Raw genomic sequence first — 7,084 nt, forward strand, 5'->3', positions numbered from 1 at the left:
CATGGTCCTGGACAATTAGCCTTTTTAGAAGATGCATTGGACATCTGGGGAAAGAACCACAAAAGATATTGTTTGTGTTTGAAGACTTAAATCAATTTCAGAAAACTATCAGTGTCAACGATGCTGGAAGGAATGTACAATATTTCTGGGGGTGCAAGATTTGGGTGATTACAAATTTTCAGAGGAGGAAGATGTAATGTTGAGAAGGGGTGCAAATCTTGGGGGCTGCCTAAAAGTGGAGGGGAGCTGTGTGCAAAATTGGAGGGGGGGGCAATGCACAATTTTGAGGGCGCAATTGGGAGGCACAAAATTGGAACAGTGGGTGTATTGTAGGATGGAGGGGAAAAGGTCCGAAGGGGGCAATTGGGAGAGAGAAAGAGAGTGAGAACCGATCTTCCTCCAGGTTGCTGATAAATGCGGCAATGCTGCTTTGGGAGGGCTTAAAGGATCAAAGCTAGGGTTGAGATTCAAGCACGACCCATACTTTCATTCTCTCTCATCTACACACACAGGCAGCAATATACGTTCACCCCTGGTCAGTCGGCATGGCAATATGATAATTACTGACAGAGCCAGTCTTAAATACCCTGTGGGTTTGTCAATCAAAATCTATTGCCTCCCAAATCCGACTTCATCCATTCAGCTCCCAGCTTTGTCTACCTGGAACAGACCTCCCCCAGGCCTGGCACACACCAAGAATTACCTTTGTGGGATCAGAGGGATGTGTGCAAGGAAGCATCAGGTTTAAGACAGGGCTGTGCCAGTCTGTTCCAGTCCTTCCCCCAGTGAATCCAGATTTGGAATACACACCGACAGTAAGATGCAGCTTCAATGCGGCAGCAGCCACAACACATGTTTAGTCCACAAATGAACACACATTTAATACACAAATGTACACACATTCAATACACAAATGAACACAAGATGTTTGCACAAATGAGCACATTTTAGAATACAACCAGACGTGAGTTTTGCACAAATGAAGACTAGATTCTTGTACAATTAGGAAAAAATTTTTGCATCAGTTTATAAAATGAAAATGAACAAGTGAAGTCAACAAGCTTAATAAGCTTAAGATTTATCCAAATGATAATTAATCCCTCATACAACTGAATGCAATTTAACATAAAACATTTATACAAATGAACATAAGTTTACAACAAAATTGAACAGAAATGTATATTAGGATTGAACATAAGATTATTAAATAAACATTCCTAGCAACAAGGGATGTAGTAAGGCAATTTCATAATTTCATTGATTCCTCATCTGCTAGTGTGGGAGTTAGTTGCTTGAAACAAATTGGATTGCAGATGTTTAAACTCAGGCAGTGTCAAGTATTGCATACACACACCAACAACAGTAATCTCCCTCTGCAGGATTCTGTGCATATCACTCTCACACACAGACATTCACAGCATGAACACTCTCTGTTGTGGACTGTAAATATTACACACAGACATATTGGACTTACTGTCCAGTTAAAACTAAAAAAAATCATAATATTTCTGAAATCAAAATCAAATTCTGGTAGCAAAAAAAACATACAACTTTTATGAAAAATAATTTGCTAGATTATGCCTGCCTTTCTTCCTTTTAAAATTATTCCAAATTCAAATAACATTTTAAGTGGTCAATTAATTTATTGCAAAATAGTCTTAGTCACCTTTTATACAAATTAAACCAAATTCTTTTGGGATCGACATGGTTCTGTGGGAGGTGAAGTTAATTCACCAAACCTATAGGAGTTATTTGACGATGTTAGATTCTGTAAATAGAGGAAAACCAGAGGAATTGACTTCCCACAAATCATGTGGTATGGCTGCATATTAAAGGCTATTATTGAGAAAAAGAAAGACTTGTGTGTATCAAAATGATCATGGATGGAAAGCTACCAGGATAACAGGAACCAGATAATAGTCACAAATATCTGCTTCTCAACTGTTTTCAATTTACATGAATCATTGGGAGCAGAATAAGTCCATATTAAATCTGGTGAGGGGAACGAAGGTAAGGTATGGTGAGTATATGAAGAGGCTGAAATTGAAAGCAGATCGGCTAAGTGAATGGGTGAAGATTTTACAGATGGCGTTTAATGTTGGAAAAATGAAATTGTTCATTTCAGAAGATTCTTCAAAAGAAGCATAATGTCTAAATGGAGAGAGACTTAAGAGCTTTGAGAAACTAGGGGATCTTGGTGTCGTGGTCCATGGAGTGCAAATCATGAGAATGCAGGCACAGCAAGTAAGGAGTAAAATTAATAAATTGTTGCCATTAACCTCAATAGGAATTAAATACAAAAGCATTAGGTAATGCACCATGTATGCAATGCATTGTTGAGGCAACATCTGGTATATACCGTCAGTCTTCATATTTAAAGAAAGATGTAAATGTATTGACAACAGTTCAGAAAATGTTTACACGAATAATGCCTGGCACAGGGAATATATAAGGAAAGGCTGGGCAGGCTGTCCTTGCACGTGGTAGAGTTTTGAACAATAAGAGGTGATTTGTACAAACCAAAGAAGCGGTCTGGATCGGGTAACTATGGGAAGAACTTTCCTCTTGTGGGAGGATCCAGATCAGGGATCATTAATTCTTTTAACGACCGAGATAGGGACAGTGTCGGTGTCCATTTCAGTGAGATATACGAAAAGCGTCATGAGCACCTTATCCACAAAACTACAATCAGCTTCACTAGGTACCACAGAAACATGTGACATCCAGGACATTGTCATAAAATGTCAATCGTTAGCAAGTGAGCGGAGACGGAGCAGAGCATAATCCCAACAGCTTTGAAACTAAAAATAAAATTCGATCAACGACAGTACTTAGAAACAAGACGGCCATTTGCTGGGATATAACCAGCACTTTGTCATTTCAGCTTCAATTTAAAATGATCTTGGGAAGAAACAACCATCCTTCCCATCACACACTCAAACTCAGACACACACAGATACTGATACACAGTCTCAGACACACACACACACACCACACACACATATATACGCACTGAGAGGCACACAAGCATACACATAGGCGCAACATGCACACACTTCCATACAGGCACACGCACGCTATGTCATCCTTATAGACTATATTTGTTTTATGCTCATCATTAATATAATTTTAGGTGGAGAATTACTTTGAGTGCGTTCATTTGTTTGAAGTACAATGAAAAATTCATATGCTGCACCCTTTGAGTCGTATTACAGGGAAGTTCATGTTCAGCTGACAGTCTTTGCACGCCAGTAGCAGCAGCAGGCATACCTGAAGATCAGGTGTCAACTTGGTGAAGCCACCAAACAGGGCTACTTGCATGCCAAAACAAACATAAGCAGCAAGTGATAGGCAGAGCTGACCAAACCCATAATCAATGGATCAGATTTAAGCTCTGCAGTCCTGAATAGTTGTAAAGAATTAAACAACTCACTGGAGGAGGAGAGTCCATAAACATCCTTATCCTCAATGATAGATGAGCCCAATACATCTGTTCAAAAGATAAAGCTGAAGATTTCTCAGCAATCTACAGATAGAAATGCCAACTGGCTGATTCTTCTTGGCCTCCTCCAGTGATTGCCAACATTACACATACCAGTCTTCAGCCAATTCGATGCACTCCACATGTTATGAAGAAATGGTTGGAGAAACTGGATACTGCAATTGTTATGGGTCCTGGCAACATTCCGGCAACAGCACATAGACTTCTGTTCCAGAACTTGTTGCTCCCCTCCCCAAGTTGTGACAACACTGGTGTCTTCCCAACAATGTGGGAAATTGCCGAAGTATGTCTTGTACACAAAAATAAGGACAAATGTAATCCAGCCAGTAACCTCCCCATCAGTCCACTGCTGATGATCAGTAAAGTGATAGAAGATGTCACCAAGCAGCACCTGCTCAGCAATAGCCTCCACAGTGATGCCCAGTTTGGGTTCCACTAGGGCTAATCAAGGCTACATTCAACAGAGTGTGGCATCAAGGAGCCCTAGAAAAACTGGAATCAATGGGTTTCGAGGGCAAACTCCCCCCCCCGGTCAGAGTCACAGCTGACACACAGGAAGATGGTTGTGGTTATTGGAGGTCAGTCATTTCAGCTTCATGGACATCTGTGCAGGAGTTCATCAGAGTACTGACTTGGGCTCAACCATCTTCGTCTGCTTCATGAATGAAATTCCCTCCATCAAAAAGGCAGAAGAGGGGATGTTCACTGCTGTTGATACAATCTTCAGCAACATTCACGACTCCTCCGATACTGAAGCAGCCCATGTTCAAGTATAACAAGATCTGGACAGGCTTGGCATACAAGTGGCAAGAAACATTCATGCCATATAAATGCCAGGCTATGGCCGTCACCAACAATCTAACCACCACCCCTTGGCATTCAACGGTATTACCCGGCTATCAACATCCGGGGTGTTATCATTGGCCAGAAACTCAACTGGAGTCACCACATAAGCAGAGTGTTTACAAAAGCAAGTCAGAAGCTACGAATACAAAGGTACGAAACTCAACACCTGACTCTTCAAAGCCTATCCACCACCTACAAGGCACAAGCCAGGAGTTTGACAGAACACTCCCCACTTGCCTAGATGAGTGCGGGCCCCAACAATGCTCAAGAATCTTCAATTGCTCTGTTTCATTACCCTTCTAGGCAACATCATCAGTGCGACCTGTAATCAAAGTGTTGGTGTTCTGCTTCGGATTTATTCGAGTCTCCAGTGAGACGGTCTTGTTTCTGCTGGTTCGTGTTCCAGTTGTTATTCACTTATCCTGGCCGTCAGTTTCCTCCCTGCTTGTCCAATATAATGCTTATTGCATTCACTGTTTAGTATTCTGCATATAATGTTGGTCTTGATTACTGTTGGTATGGGGTCTTTAGTCTTTGATTACATATACGTATACAGACTGTTGCTAAAATAACAGAGCCAAAAGCGACAAGGCCATCACACCAGAAACTCATATAAATTCCCAGGGAAGCAGAACACCAATGCTTCAATTCGAGATCGCACTGATGATGTTACCAAGAAGGGTACCGAGACATTGGCACACCACAGAACAACCCACTGCTCTCTGATGAAGGGCCGAGGCCCGAAACATCAGCTTTTGTGCTCCTGAGATGCTGCTTGGCCTGCTGTGTTCATCCAGCCCCACACTTTGTTATCTTGGATTCTCCAGCATCTGCAGTTCCCATTATCACTGCTTGAGCTAATGAACAACTGCATCCACAATCTCAGCTACAAAATTTCACTAAGGCCTTAAAAACTCAACAAGCTTGACAACATCAAGAACAAAGTAGCACACTTGATTGTCATTACATCCACAAGCGTCCACTACCTCATTCACCAATGCTCAAGCAGCAGCAGTGTGTGCTGTCTACGAGATTCCCTGCAGAAATTCAACAAAAACCGTCAGGCAGCTCCTTCCAAACCTGTGATCACTTCCAACTAGAAGGACAAGGGCAGCAGGCATAGGGGAACACCACCACCTTCAAGTTCCCCTCCAAGCCACTCACCATACTGCCTTGGAAATATATCATCATTCCCCATTGTCTCTGGGTCGAAATCCCTTAATTGTGTCTCTCGTGGCATTGTGGGTCAACTCCCAGCAGATGCATTGCAGCAGTTCAAGAAGGCAGTGCATCAGCACGTTCTCAAGGACAACGAGGGATAGGCAATAAATTCAGGCTCGCCAGTGATACCCACAGCCCACACATGAATAAACAAGAAGTATTTAAGATGTTGAGATATCAGTAATTGTAGAATTATTGCAATGTACAACATTAATGAATGTCATCAGAGACCTCAAATTTTACATGACTGCCATTTCATGTGTAAATCGGTTTTGGATATTGAAATAGTGAACTCAATCCTTTATTTCTTCTTTGGAAAGGTGAAACTCTGACTTCTTTGTTGAATCATTTATACTTGCATTTATGGGAACTGGTCACTTCAAGAAAATTGTGTAATGTTTGAATTTTATTGCCAGAACAAAGGGTTTACTCCATCCCAAGATTCCAGCTGACTATTTGGACAAATAATCGTTTCCGATCAAACGGGTATACGTCAGTTACTCCTATCTCTATCCAATCGTACTTGTGTAGTTCAGAGTGCCAACCCATGCACATAACTGCATTGTACAATCATATTCATTCATATACAAATGATTACATTATCCAGCTGAGTGTTGCTGAACAAAGAGGCCTTGGAGTGGAGTTGAAGTTGGATAGGATACTAAAGAAGGTGTTTGTCATGCTTACCTGTATTGGTCAGTGCATCGAGGAAAGGAGCTGGGGGGGTCATGTTACAGCCGTACATAACATTGATTCGACCACTTTTGGAATACTGAATGCAATTCTAGTCTCCCTCATATGGGAAGAGTGTTGTGAAACTAGAAAATGGCTCAGAAAAGATTTTCAAGGATATTGAAGGGTTCAAGGTATAGGGAGATGTTGAATAGACTGGGATTACATTCCCTGGAGTGTCGGAGACTGAGGGATGACTTTATAGAGGACCTTAAAATCATGAGGGGCATGGATAGGGTAAATAAGCAAGGTCTTTTCTCCCAGATAGAGGAGTCCAACACTAAAGGGCATTGGTTTAAGATGAGAAGAGAATGATATTAAAGGTACCTAAGGGGCAGCTTTTTCGCGCAGAGGGTGGTGGGTGTATGAAATGAGCTGCCTGCCAGAGGAAGTGGTGGAGGCTTGTATGATTGTAACATTTAAAAGGCATCTGGATGAATATGAATAGGAAGTGTTTAGAGGGGTATAGGCTAAATCTTGGCAAATGGGACTACATTTGTATTGGATTTTTGGTCGGCATGGATGAGTTGGACAGTAGGGCCTATATCTCTACACGCTGTGATTGCCTCTCCAAGCTGCTGGAGGTAGTTTCTCATTATCAGTAAAAGCTGGCCATAACATTCTTTCAATCCGTCCTATAGCCTGCAGTATCTGTATTCCCTGACAGGCGATAAATTTAGTTGTTTGAAATGAGCTTGTGGTTTCAAGGCCAGTGTTAGCTCAAGGCACTGAGGTTATAGGTTTTCGTGTCCCTGGGAGAAGTGGAAACTATGTATGGCGCCA

Source organism: Stegostoma tigrinum, chromosome 46, assembly GCF_030684315.1.
Source record: "Stegostoma tigrinum isolate sSteTig4 chromosome 46, sSteTig4.hap1, whole genome shotgun sequence".
Lineage (NCBI taxonomy): Eukaryota > Metazoa > Chordata > Chondrichthyes > Orectolobiformes > Stegostomatidae > Stegostoma > Stegostoma tigrinum.